Below are 13,917 nucleotides of genomic sequence, written 5' to 3'. Positions count from 1 at the left end.
AAAGATTCCCTGTGCCCTTTGAAAATAATGAATATGGACACCATCCACTCTTGGTTTTTGAGTTTATGTAATACTTCATCACCGCACTTAGAGGGCTGAAATTAGCCAGCAGTTATTGTTTGCATTATTACGGGCAGCCCACAGCTAGGGAGTCAGTATGTGGTAGCCAAAGTATGCACTTTGCCACCAATCACAGGTGGTGACAATACAGTGTACACTTCGCTGCCTGCTGTCATCACTCTCAACAAGACATTTCAGTGGTGTTGAGCTTTGAAATCAGATTTCAAGGCGACAAGAGCCCTCAGGACTGTGGAATTTAAAGTCAGTCTTTATCTTCAAAGCAGCCTATACAGCTAATGTGCCATATTTGTGTTTACTCTAGTGCTACATCTGTAATCCTTAAGATTTGCCAAACTGATCGCAAGGTAGCCACAGGGGAAGGGAAAAGGAAAGAGAACAGATAGATTTAATCAGGGCTGTATTTCCAATGTGTTGTCTATTAAAAACAAGTTTGCCTTTGCTACGTGAGGACTGCAACACGGCAGATCTGCCTAGTGCTCTTGTGGCACTGACATGTTGAAAGCCACATCACAGGCACGTCAGTTCCCTGTCTCCACAGGGGAGAGGCTTCTTTCTTCAAATATCCTCTCCTGCTTTTTGCTGTGTTGGTTTTGAAGGCTTTCACCTCTTCTGTTGCTATTTTCAAAGGCTGGGAGGAAAGATAAGGTTACAAGGCAGTGTGGAGATGGTTACATGGTCTAGTCCTTGGTGAATGTGCAGTGGCACATAGAAAAGGGAAGGGAAGGGAAGGGAAGGGAAGGGAAGGGAAGGGAAGGGAAGGGAAGGGAAGGGAAGGGAAGGGAAGGGAAGGGAAGGGAAGAAATTTTGGAATTAATCTTTAATTTCACTTGTAAGAATTCATACCCATAATTGAATCACACAATATTTGTGAAAGAAGTAACTTCAAAAGAAGGACACTTCTTTAAAGGAGTGTCCTGGTTCCTTGTAGGCATTTGTATGGTACAATCTACATTTGCTTTCACTATATAGTGCATTATGTACCCCATGGTTGGATCTAGCCCGCTAAAGTGTAGTGGTGCTCATGGAGAGTCCAGGTTTGCCTCTCTCAAAATAAGATCACTCTAAGATCTATCCATCTTAGAGAAACCATAGGCTCAAATTTTCCCCCCGATCTGATTTATTATTTGCAGTTTGTTTCCAATTTCCACTGATAATTTTTGATCTGCACTTTTTTCCCCTCCCCCATCTTTTGGATTTGAAATTCTGAAAATAAAAATTTGAGGTGGGGTCTTTCAGCTGGTCATTTGGTTTATTTTTGTGACCTGGTTGGATGAGGTAAGTTGTCTAGGTTTGTATTTCTTGTGGATATAGCCTCATTGTAAGTTAGATACCATGGTGGGACAGAGCAGCAAAGCTGATCTCAGGGTGCTCAGCAGTTGGAGGGCCCAACTGCTCTGCCCTCCATAGTTATAATGCTTCAGTCAATGAGGACATCATCAGGAGATCTCACTGCCACTGGATTTTACCCACATATCACTGAGGCCAGAAGGATTTATCTATGAGCAGAAGTAGTAAAAATTGAACTTTAAACATAAATGAATGTCTACATTTAATTGGGAAATTAGCCAGGGGCCATGCCACTGAAGAGAAGAGCCTGGGCTGTTAATGATGCAGCAAGACAGAAAAAGGTAGTCAGCGGTTGCCAAAAATTTTACTGGGGAAAATGCGCAAAAATCCCCTTAATCTGAAAGTGCCTCAGCACTCTGGCAATGATATTAAACACAGAGCAGCAAATTGTTGTCCTTCACTTATCTCTGCTTCTAATTCAGTCATTTCATTTACTGTGTATTTGTGTACTGAGCATTTTTATGGGGATCTGCAGGATTTAACTGTTACTGGTTTGGCTGCTGCACTTAATGTCATGCAGCAGCACCACACACATGGGAATAATTTTAGATATGCTTTTTTTATACAAGTGGAAATGGATTTTCTCTTTGCTTTGTCATAATCTGGGGTAACTCTGAAATACCAAGATAACTGGTGCTTAAGGAAGAAGTCAATTCCTCTATTACCCTCAAGCAGAGTCTGTGCTCTGTGGTGGCTACTGGGGCACCCGGTTTGTCTTCAGACAGCAGACAGCAACACAGGGTCTTGTCTTCAGTCTCCTCCAGAATCAGAATTAGGCCATGCTTTCAGAGCATGGTCATCATTCTCTTGTTTAATGTCATAGTATACCTGCTTTTTGTTTGCCTTAGTCAATAAAGCAGCCCTGGCAGCAGATCACCTATGTTGACCTGCTCTGCAGTGGTCAGAGCCAGCACTTCCTTGTAAGTGACCCTGAAGTGGAGGACAAATAGTGATAAGAAAACCTGTGTGCCAGTTTTGAAAGGTTGAGGAGACATTTTCACAAAGTCTCAGATTTTGTTAGTGATATAAATAACAGCAGAGTTAGGTCAGCAGAGAGTCAAAATGAAACTCAGACTTCACCTTTCTGATCAGCAAAAGGAGGCCATTTTCTCTTTGCACATGCCTTTCTAATTGGGTCCTGTGTGAGCCTGCCTCTGGCCACCAACAACCTCATCACCACAGCCTCTGATCACTCTTCATTGCCTTCCAGTGTCCTCTGGTGTCTGCACCTCAGCACATAGCCTCTCTGAAAAGTACCCTGAGCAAATCTGGGATAAGTATGCTAACTGCAGCCTTGGAGAACTGATGGACTTAAAAAATATGTATCTCAGATTCTCTAATGCCAAGGTAAACTTTCACTTCCTATTAATAGATTTTACCTGCCCGAAGTCAGTGTGAGTTTGCTATTGACTTTAGTGTGAGACGAATTTTATGCCATTTGTGTTCAGCTTCTGCCCTACTCAAAACCTCCTTGGAAATAGGTAGTCCTGAGATACAAAGAGGCATGTGAAAACAGAAAAAAAATATTTATTTGAGAAGAAACAGAGAATGACTCAGAAATTGTACTAATTAATAGAAATGCCACATGACCTTTAATGAAAATTTTCCTTAGAGAGTGTTTTTTTTTTTTTCAAAAAGGCAGGTCTCACCTGTGAGAAGCACATGGGCACTGTCTGGCTAAAGGGGAAATTGTTAGTAGGAATCCCTCAGCCAAACACACCAGTACAGATGCTCCCAAAACTGCTACATCTGCTTCTTTGAAAAACGCTTCTTCCACATCCTCTGCTATGGTGCCAATGTGCACTCTTGGGAAATGGATAAAAGCACACTCCAGATTTTCACATGCCAAAGTAGGAATAATGATTTACTAATTAATCCCTCCTTAACAAAACAACAGAATACTTGAAGAAAAGAAAAAACAGTAAACACTGTTAGGATTTTCTGCAACACCAGAGAAAAATGGGAACCATTCTAAAATTAGGTACGTATGTGCAAGAGGAACAATATTCTGCAGCATTGCCCAAGATACTCATGAGATGAGCCTTTCTTTAATTGAGATTTGTCTCACGCATGTAACCTATTAAAGAAAAAAAAAATGAACTCAACACAAAAAATTGCTTCTTAACACTGTGTTTATGTGTGTCCCATTATTAAAAAATTGGTCAAGACTTACATTATCAATAAAAAAAATGCAACCTTTATAATCCTTCTAGGGTCAGTGATGACAATCAACAAAAACTAGCGCTGGTTGTGCAAATTGAGGGCCTGGAGGCATTGAACTTGCTCAGTCAAGTTTCTCTTCAGACTTCAAAGTATTCTGGAGAGCAGAATACATGCAACAAGGCTGTTTGGGTCAGGGCTTCTTTTCAGTATTCATTTTCTGTCCTTTTACTGGCTGATTTCCAATACATGGGCCACCATCTTGGAACCTAAGCACAGACTGCAGAAAACAAGCCATGCAACCATTGCTTGTTTTGGTGCAAAAATAATGAATTTAGTCTGTGGAAAAGAAAAGGGGAGCCTGCTTGTAGCAGCATCTCACCCTATCCTGCACAGAAGGAACAAAACAGTCATCCATCTTCTTCTAACATATATAATTTATAATATGTTTATACTTTTTTTTTCTGACAACTTTAATAAGTAATTGCCTTACAGTCTTGAACAGAAAAAAATACTACAGTTCTGGGCTCAGGTTTAACCCCATCCTTCCAGCTTTGCTGTGACAACTTTTTTGGGAGAGAGGGACCACTTGGGATATTCCTGTCCATCATGCTGTTGTTGACATCCCTACCTGATGACAAAGAAACCACCCACCATCGCAGGCCTCTCTGCATACAAAAATTACTGGCCTATCCATCAGTCCGGTGGAGAGGGCTGACAAGACATACTACACTCAAATGTAAAACACATGGCTGCAAAACACTTAGTTTCCTGGCAATAATTAAGAATGCTACTTGGCAGGTTGGCAGCCACATAAAACAACAGTTAGTCAGCTTTAAATTTATTGCTTTCCCAGCTTATTGAAATGAAACCCATATTATAAACGTATGTACGAAACGAGGCCTCAGATGATGAAACGACATGCACATAAAGTCAAGGCAGAAGTAAATTGTCTCAGGAGAGCTTTAAAAGTTGCTGTGTCCTAAAGCAAGTAGAGAGAAGTACACTTTCTGGGGTGACCCACCTGGAAACTCACCTGACTCTCCCAGCTTGCTGCCATCAGAGCAGACAAAATATCAAAAGCTTCAAAATGCTTGCTAATTTTTGTGCAAAACAAAATGGAGAAAAGCTAATTGCCATTAAGTTTGCTTTCTCTTTTACAATTATCTAGGGAAAGCTGCCTTGTGTGGGATATATACATGGAGGCAACCTTATTACACCATTTGCAATTACTGTAAATGAAATAAAACTGCTGCTGGCCACGTTCCTGATGTCTCTGTGCCATTTTTTCAGGCTGGTGTAGCAGCCCAGCCCAGCATCACTGTCCTGGTGATCCCCATGATCATAACCCTTTCCCTTTGCTGATCCCTGAGCAGGCATCAGCTCTGACCTCCCACAGCCTCCATCCTTGTTGGTGGCCCAAACAGCTTGGTCTCTGACCATCCCACTTCATGAGCCAAGCTCTCCATTCCTCAGCTTGCCTTAGAAAACTCTCATCCACCTTGACTTTTTTTTGTGAACTTCTGGGAATGAACACAGGCTGCCAGAGAAGGGGACAGTGGCTTCTCCTGCATCATTTGTGAGCCCATGGCTGTCCTACACCTGAGGGCTGCATGGCATTCCCTGACTTCAAACACTGGAGGGACCCCATACTACTCTGGGAGTCCAGGCAGTGGATTCAACTGCAGCACAACAGTGTTATACATTTGTTTCCTGCTGAAAAACTAAAAAAACCCAGGGAAATTACAATTATCTAGTGCCTGCTTTTTAGGGCCCCGAAATTATTTCAAAATTTAGATCCAAATCCCATAAACACATTGCCATATGACTCACTTGACTTGCATGAAGCAACACTTGCCGGCTCTCTTTGAGGTTTCTTGTAAAGAAAAGCTGTACATGTGCTAAAGTGTTTGCAGAATCAGCTCCTTGGAGCTAAATTCTGACTTTGAATAGTTCCACTGCTCTTTCTACAGTCACTGGCCTCCTGGGGATGTTTAGGCTTCTTCTAGGGTGGAAGAGTTATGGGTGTTTGTGCTGCAGTAAGCCAGTGCTGCAGTTTTCTGCTCTAAGACCTTCCCTCTGTCCTGATAAGAGGATCAGAACAAATCTGCCTGAACCAAGACTGACTTTTCACTGGTGAGTGACAGTTCCCAAGGGATTCACTGAGGTGCCATAACCTTAAGGATACTGAAATCAAAGGTAATCTGCTACCCAGAAACTACATTAAGAGTGTGTCTGATCATCTGTTCACAAGTTCTTGGCAGATTTTCCAATGGAGAAGGTAGCTGATTTACTTAGACCTTAACATATGTTCCTAGGAATGGCACATTGAATTTTTCCTGAAGACCTGCTGCATATGGCTTGGTACAGCCAAGAACCCATATAATCATATATGCTCAGTTAGTTTTGCTACTAGACTTAGACTTAGTTTTTGTTTGTTTGTTTGTTTGTTTTTTGGAGTTTTCCAGTTTGGTTGGTTTTTTTTGAGTTTTGTTGGTTGGTTGGTTTGGTTTGGGTTTCTTTTTCGTGTGTGTGGCTTTTTGTTTGTTTGTTTGTGGTCATTTTTTGTTTGTTTTTATTTTTATTTTTGGAGTTTTTTTGAGTTTATTTTTTTTTTACTGAAAAAATCCTCACCTATGCTGGAATTTAAATGAAGCCTTCATGCACATTTGTAAGAATTACATGTGTCTAAATTCTGGGCACATTTTAAAAAGCTAAAAAAAATCAGATTTTGAAAATTGTCATCTAAGTATCCTTTTCTGGACATTATGTTAGTGTTCTCCTAAAACATTATCTTACTGACAATGTAAACATCTAGGTATACATGATAAGCATAAAATGACAAGGAAGAGAGCAAATAGTGTCTCCATGTGAAGAGGAGATACCTTAGCAGTCATGTGTTAGATGGAAAGGAGTAGGTGCAGGAACAGCAGGGAAGAGATGGATATGCAGGGAAATGACAGAAAGAGGGCTAAGCACTAAAGAAGCCAAAGGAAAAATTGAAGAATAGAGAAGAGGCAAGATGAAAAGGATAAAAAGAGAAAGAGAAAGTGAAAGAGAAAGAGAGAAAGCAGAGGAAGATAACATAAGGTAAGAAGAAAGTGGAAAGGGAAGAAGAAAAAACATCCTGAGGCTGGTCAAAAGGAAGAGGATAATAGAAAATTAATTTTAAAAAATAGAAAAGGGGTAAAAATAGTGTAAGTCAGTAAATTGTAAATTGATGTGCTTTTTTTTTTTTTCCTTTTAAAGTAAGCTTAATTCCAGGGTGTAAAAGTAAATTAAAAAGCACACAAGTATTTTCTAGGGATGCATATATATACATTTCTATATAGATAGATGCACTTGCACACAAATGGACATCTTGAGCAGCCTATAAAACTGTGCCACAATCCCCTCCAAAAAACCACAACTGAAAACTTTGCACAAGCACACATGGCTGTGGTAAATGGAGCCTAGTTGTGATAGACGGCTCTTGGTTGCTTAAAGATATTGCCCAGACAGCTTTCATCCTTTCTAGCTAGCCTGCTACAGCACGAAAAGCACAAGAAAAAGGACAACAAAGTCCAGAGGCAAAAGGTTTGCCCAGAGGTAATCATATTGGCATAGGAAGGAGAGAACAAAAATAGTTGTGGCGTAATTATTAAATTATCTACCTGGAAAGAAGAATGAAATAAGGCAGAAGAATGAACAAAGAAATTTTGGGGTATATAACAAAACTACCCTTCTATGCTATATACAAAGAAACACAGGAAAAGATTGCTGATAAATCGTTCAGGAAGACATTGCTTTGGGCTGGTACATAGACCCATCTGTTTAGATGTTAAAAAAAAAGCTCTCCTGCCTCCAAATCCACCATGAAATCCAAACCTCTCCTGCCCCCAAACCCACCATGAAAAAAAAATGGAGAAAGAGAGAAATAAAGGAAATCAAAGCACTACAAAACCAGACAATTTTCCCCCTTCTTTTTGGTAAACTTGTGCTTAGGTGAAGCACAAGACATTTGCTAATATAATGACTGCATTTCCATTGCAACTCCCTGCTTTGATTTGTAAAGATCTTTTTTCTGTTTGGGCACTTTGGTCTGAAATTTACCCCGTACTCTGAAGTACACCCCCTTCACTTACGAAATAAAAAGTTAAATCTTTCTGATATTTCTGAGGAAAGGTGTTGAGGCAATACTAAAAACTAGGCTAAATTAAATTTTTAAAAAGTTGACACATTTTTCCCACTTCTAAATACTAGGACTTGTACGTATGTGTGCTACTGAGTTGTGCATTTAGGTTTCTTTAGTAAAAATTGTCCAATGTAGACACTACATTTTAATTTTGTGAACTTTTTGAGTGGATTTTTTTTCTAAAACTCTTCCTATGGAGATGGGGTGCATATCTTCCCTGCCTCCTGAAATTTCTGAATTTCCCCCATCTAATAGAGAGTCAGCGTCTGCTTTCTGGCAAGTTTCCAGCTGCCAACTGAAGTTCCAGTCAGTAATGGCATTCTCTTATAAAATGTCAAGTGTAGAAGTTTTATGATGTACTGTATACATGTGCTACTAAAAATTTGCAGCAGGGCAAGTCATTTGTAATGAACTTTTTTCACTTGTGAATTATCTGCAGACAGACTGACTTTTTTTCCCCCTAATCTGATTTATTATTTGCAGTTTGTTTCCAATTTCCACTGGTAATTTTTGATCTGCACTTTTTTCCCCTCCCCCATCTTTTAGATTTGAAATTCTGAAAATAAAAATTTGAAGTGGGGTCTTTCAGCTGGTTATTTGGTTTATTTTTGTGACCTGGTTGGATGAGGTAAGTTGTCTAGGTTTGTATTTCTTGTGCATATAGCCTCATTGCAAGTTAGATACTATGTTTTTATATGTTAGAAAATTTGCTTCCATCGAAGAAAAGACAAAAAGCACAACACAGGCTAATCAAAACTTGTGCTCAGGTTTAAAAACGTGTTTGTGCTTTGTTGCAAATACAGACAGATTTTTTTTTTCTAAATTGTCACAGACTTTGGGCCAACTAAATACAATAGATGGTGATATTTGCTGTGATGAAATGCAGGGACAGATGTCAGAGGAGAAGCTGCAGAAAGATCCTGTTTGCTAGAGTTACAGCATCTCTCATAAAGATGGCCTCTAAACTACTGTGGCTTTTTTGGATGTTTACATTTGTTCTTGATCTGTGACGGTGAGAGCAGAGGATGTGGGAACAGTCAGTTTCCACTTTTGTGGGGGTGGCTGCTTTTGGTGGGGTCTAACATGGCATCTACACCAGCACCAGGGGTGCAGGACAGCTGCGGGGTGGTCGTTGGCTGGGGATGCAAAAGCAAGGCAGAGATCACAAACGGCGTCCTGTGTTCCTGGACATCAGGCAAATGTTTAATGTCGAGGCATGTTTTATGTCAATCAAACACATAAACCACTGTTACTGTTACTGGGACTGCATGAGCCCATAAAGATGCACTTTTAAACCTTTAAAAGTAAGGGTCCGTAATTACATTTCATAGAACCCTCCAGGTCCCAGGGGTGCCTTTCTGCTTTTAAGATACCCAAGGTGGATGAGGTAAAGGAGAAAAAAAAAAAAATCTTCCTTAAAGCTCTGAGGGCAGAAGAATGCAAGCGCTCTCCAATTCCATGCACAAGATCTCTCAAGCCTTGATTTATTGGCTTTAATAACTGTGGGATTTCTCTCTGCTTTTTTGGCTCAAGAAATTGAAGCCATGATGTTTGAGAATGTCTTTCTTCCAGAATAATCTGCTCTAGTGCCAGTCATTGCGGGAAGCCAGCAGACTCACTTTATTCAAGCTGCAGGATCCTCTTTCTAAACTACTTTTAAATCTAGCTTGGTGCTAAAGCAGCCTCCTTTCACAACAAAAAGGCCTCTTCTGGACAGCAAAAGGTAAGTCTTTCCCTTACAAAAAGGTAAGGCTTTCCCTTACAAAAGGTGCAAGTGACTCTGCTATGGTTGGTGTTGCATAATAGTTTTATGATGCTGCCACACTTCTTCATGAGCAAGACATCTAAGCTTCAGGCTGCCATACTTACTTTCCTGGAGGCACTGCAGCTCAGTCACCATGCTGGATTTCTTCTGGAAATAACAATGGCTCCTGTCAGAGCAATGAATGATTAGAGGAATTAGACATCTGAACTTTGAGGAGGTGTGCAAGCCATGTAGTTAAATCATATTGCTCAAGCTGTTACTGTCCACTGCCTTTTGTCATCCCCCAACCCCATCAGACACCGCTGCCTTTGAGGCAGCATCCCTCGGTTTCAGTCCTGAGCACAGGGCATGGACCTCACCTCCCTGCCAGAGGGAGGTGGAGGGCAGTGCCCTGAGGCAGCTCCCACCAGCTGATTTCACTCCGCTGCCACATCTCCAGGGCACAGGACCACCTCCAGCCACATGCAAGGCATTCATCTCTTGCCCACTGGGCTTTGGCAAGATTTCTCCTCTGCTGGGGTTTATTTCCAACTGGACATGCAAAATATCACTTTGGATTTTTGCATTGATAGTGAAAGGATTTAGAGACAGTGTCAGAAATGCAGGGAGAAAAAGACTGACAGTGCAATACAGTGCAGTCATTTGATAAACTACATTATTTTCCCAGGTATATCTTTAAACTGAAACAAGCCCCAGAGGTCACAGAAGCACTTTTTGAAATTCTCTACCAACTCACAGGGGTCCATGGACAAGCTCCACAGACACAAAGCTTTCCACTGTCTTCTCCAGTGTGATGTGGGTAGTTAGCATTGGTTGGGAATTTTCCAGCAAAACACTGTTGTTATAAAATTCCAGGTCATTTGCCCCAGTATTTTCATTAAAAGAAATGTTTCTGAGGTCTCACATGAAAATTTTGAGCTAAACAAGAGACCACATGGCAAAATAACTTGCTTTTCAGGGCACTCCAACCTGAACTGGATGGAGTTGAGCCTAGAAACTTTATTTTTCATATTACAGGTGAATTTCCAAGGACCAGGCTTGGAAGACAGATGTTAGCTTCTTATAGGAAAATAGAGCTAGTGGGTCTGAGTGTTGCAGTCATTAGGATTCAATAAACCTAGGCCTCCACAAATTGGAAAATTTTCCTACCCAGTTCTCTAAAGAAAATCTTGAAAAACATTGTGTAAAAAAAAAGTTCATTTGCATTTTTTTCCTGTGAAACTGTTTATATATATGAATAAATACCTGTGAATAAGGGAAACAAGAGGGGGCATGAATACTGATCTAACTACACATTATCTTAGGAGCGAAAAAATAAAATAAATAAAGAAAAAGCCAGGAAATTACAAGCTGAGGTTCACAGTTAACAGTACATCTGCCATTTGCATCTTGATATGTTTCGTATTTTCCATGATAACAAGAATTTCCATTTATGAGGATTCTCTTTGAATTTCCTGATTTTTGTCAGGATGTGGAACAATTTTAATGCTCTACATGTAATGAGCAATTTTAATCTCTTGGTTGGTTATTAGAGACTAGCCTAACATTATTTTACACACCCCTACACAATTCCAAGACAGTATTCTCAGGGTTGAAGCACAACTAGAATTTCCTGAGCTGGCATTAACACTTCAGCAGAGACCTGGGTGCACTGTGCACTTCTTTTCTCCGCAGGAGGGCTCCTCTCTACTTGCCAGGAGGGTTCCCCTGGTCCCTGGCTGCTGCAGCCTCTCAGGGTTTACTTGCAGTGTGTGATAATCTAAATTCCTCATGAACACCTTCCATCACTCGCTTGCTGATCCATGTCCTGTTCTTTTGGCTGAATTATATTTTAAAGTCCCTCTGGCTTCCCTCAGTCGGGTCTGATGCTGTCTGCTATGAAATGACCCTTGTCCTGAACGACTATCACTCATGTTTGCCCTAAAAAAATACAATGTACCTATAGTGTTAAAGCAAATAAGCCACATGTCATATTAGCAAGTATGTGCAGTAAAAGACCAGCAGACCAGAAAAGACCCACCTCGTATTGTCTTATGATTCATATTTAAATATTTCTTCCCGCTGAGGTGGGAACTCAGTCGGACACAGTCTGTGTGGCCCTTTCCCACCAGTCCTGAGTGACCAATAATTAATTTATGCTGAATATAATTACTCCCTTGTTAACAGTAGTTTTTCTGCACTTTCTCTTGGTTGGCTCTGGAGACGTACATGTTGAGTGTGATGTATGACTCCTGGCACAGAATGAAACCCTAGTCCTGTGAAAAGACATAGATAAAGTGAGGCTGCTCCATTACTCGCTAATGAATTTATAGGCTCACCGCTCTTATCTGAAGTGCAGCAGAGAAAAATTCTTAGAGGCTATTAGTGTAGTCTTGAAATAAAGATATTGGGACTTGGGTTTAGCCATCCTTCTCCGTCCTGTCACTTCAATAGGCACTTCAAAACAACAAAAAGAAGAAAATGTTTTAATCTAAAGTCAGGAGAGCAAGACAGACAGCTGCTGCAGCCTGGGCTACACATTTGCCAAGAAACACCAGGGCTGGAAAAGCAAGGAATAATGAACCACTTCCCACGTGATGACCCATTACTGGCACATAGGCGTGCGCAGAGCGGCGCGGTGCAGCGCAGGATGCATTATGGATCCTGAGCTGCTGCAGCTATTGTGTTTCAAAGCAGTAGTCATGTTAATGTGGTGCTGGCAGGCAGACGTGAGCCTTTTTGGAAGGCGCTATAATAGTTTCCTAGAAATTAAAGACAGAAGGGGCTGGGTGATCATATAACCCGTACTCCTAAACACTGCAGGCTGCTAGGATTCATGCAAATATATTGTACCACTTAAGGCAAACACTTCAACCTTAAAAACATGATCTCAGTGCCAGCAGCAGAAGACATCCTGGATCTGGTGCCTCCTGGATGAGAGTGACTTGTGCTGGCAGGGTACAAAGAAGGTTTACCGAGCTCAGCCAATCCTGCTGGACAAAAACTATGCCCCAGGCCACAGGGGTAAGTAGAAACCCCCTAAGGAACAGTAAGTCTGGTCTAGAAGAGAAAATCTTCATCAGCTGAAAAGTCAATGTGCAAGCATGGGCTTGCAGACAAGGCACATCAGCAGTGGTGGGAGCTCCACGTGCCCATCAATGATTATCCAGTGGAAGCTGTGTGGAGAGGGAATCACGAGCTCAGGAGTTGAACTATTGAAGAGGAGAGGTGGGGGCAAATCCTTCCTATGTTACCACACGGAAAACTGCACAGGTTTGGGCACATGTGTGGGAAGTTTCTTGAGGGCCAATTAAAAAAATTACATTTGTCAATAACCAGCTAGCTGTTGTGCAGAAACCTGTATTTTAAACAATAGGGGGTAACAAAGTCCCTGTTGCAGTTTGCTGGGTAAAATTTGATTTATAACACTTAGCAGACCCTAGAGAGCCAACCTGACACAGCCACACACCGAATGGGGTTGACAAGAAGATCTCTAGGAGGACAGTGGGAGGGTCAGATGACAAGGGCTGTTGGCTTCAATTTAAGTTGAAAAGACCAAATGTGAGAAAATATTTACAGCTGAACTCATCAAAGCAAGCACTAAGGAGTTATACAGGAGACAACTAGGAATGGTGTTGGCCTGAAGCTGGCATTGGCCTGTTGGGGATATTTTGTCTAAGAAAAGGTGTAAGAAGGCAACAGATCAAACAGGGATTGTGGCATTGGTCTGTATATCTCCAGCACTGTTATTTTGCTAATATGGGCAAGCAAGGTGTGAAGAGATTATTAAAGCCATTTTACCCTCCTGCAACCAGAAAAGCCATATCAACTCTACAATTGTATTTTAGAGAGAGTGACCACAAAAGGGTGCTGCCCGGTCTCACAGGGTCTGGTCATGTGGCAAGCTGGCCCAGCCACACTCACAGGGTAGAGTGTGAGGGAGACCAGATCTGCACTTCAGATCTGCTCTCCCTCTCTTTCCCTTGTTGCAGGCTTCCTTCTGGTTTGTCTTGAAGGAAATAGGATTTGGCTTCTGCACAGCCTGCAGAAGGGGCAGGTTTTCACTGTGGGCTAGTGAGGATGGAGGAGGTGGGTGGTCGGAGGTCTTGATCGGGGCATCCCAGCAGGGCTGGCAGCCATGGGGCTGCTATGAGCCTGCCTGGCAGGACACAGCAGACTGCATTTCCCTCCCTTCCTTATGGCCTGGCTTAGTGCACAGGGCTCCTGACCACAGCCACAGCTTTTTTTCATGGAGAACAAAGCCCTTTTTATTTTTTTTTTTTTTTTATTTCTTTGGATTTGGCTGTTGGAAAAGAGCTAGAAACTATTTGCACCAGGAAAGACAGGCTGAAGAATGAGTGTGTCAGCCCGAGTCCACTTGGAAGGGCTGCTCTGACTGCCAAAGCGAGGC

The sequence above is a fragment of the Lonchura striata genome, chromosome 3 (assembly GCF_050655825.1).
Source record: "Lonchura striata isolate lonStrDom1 chromosome 3, ASM5065582v1, whole genome shotgun sequence".
Classification (NCBI taxonomy): Eukaryota; Metazoa; Chordata; class Aves; order Passeriformes; family Estrildidae; genus Lonchura; species Lonchura striata.
This window is presented reverse-complemented; position numbering follows the sequence as displayed.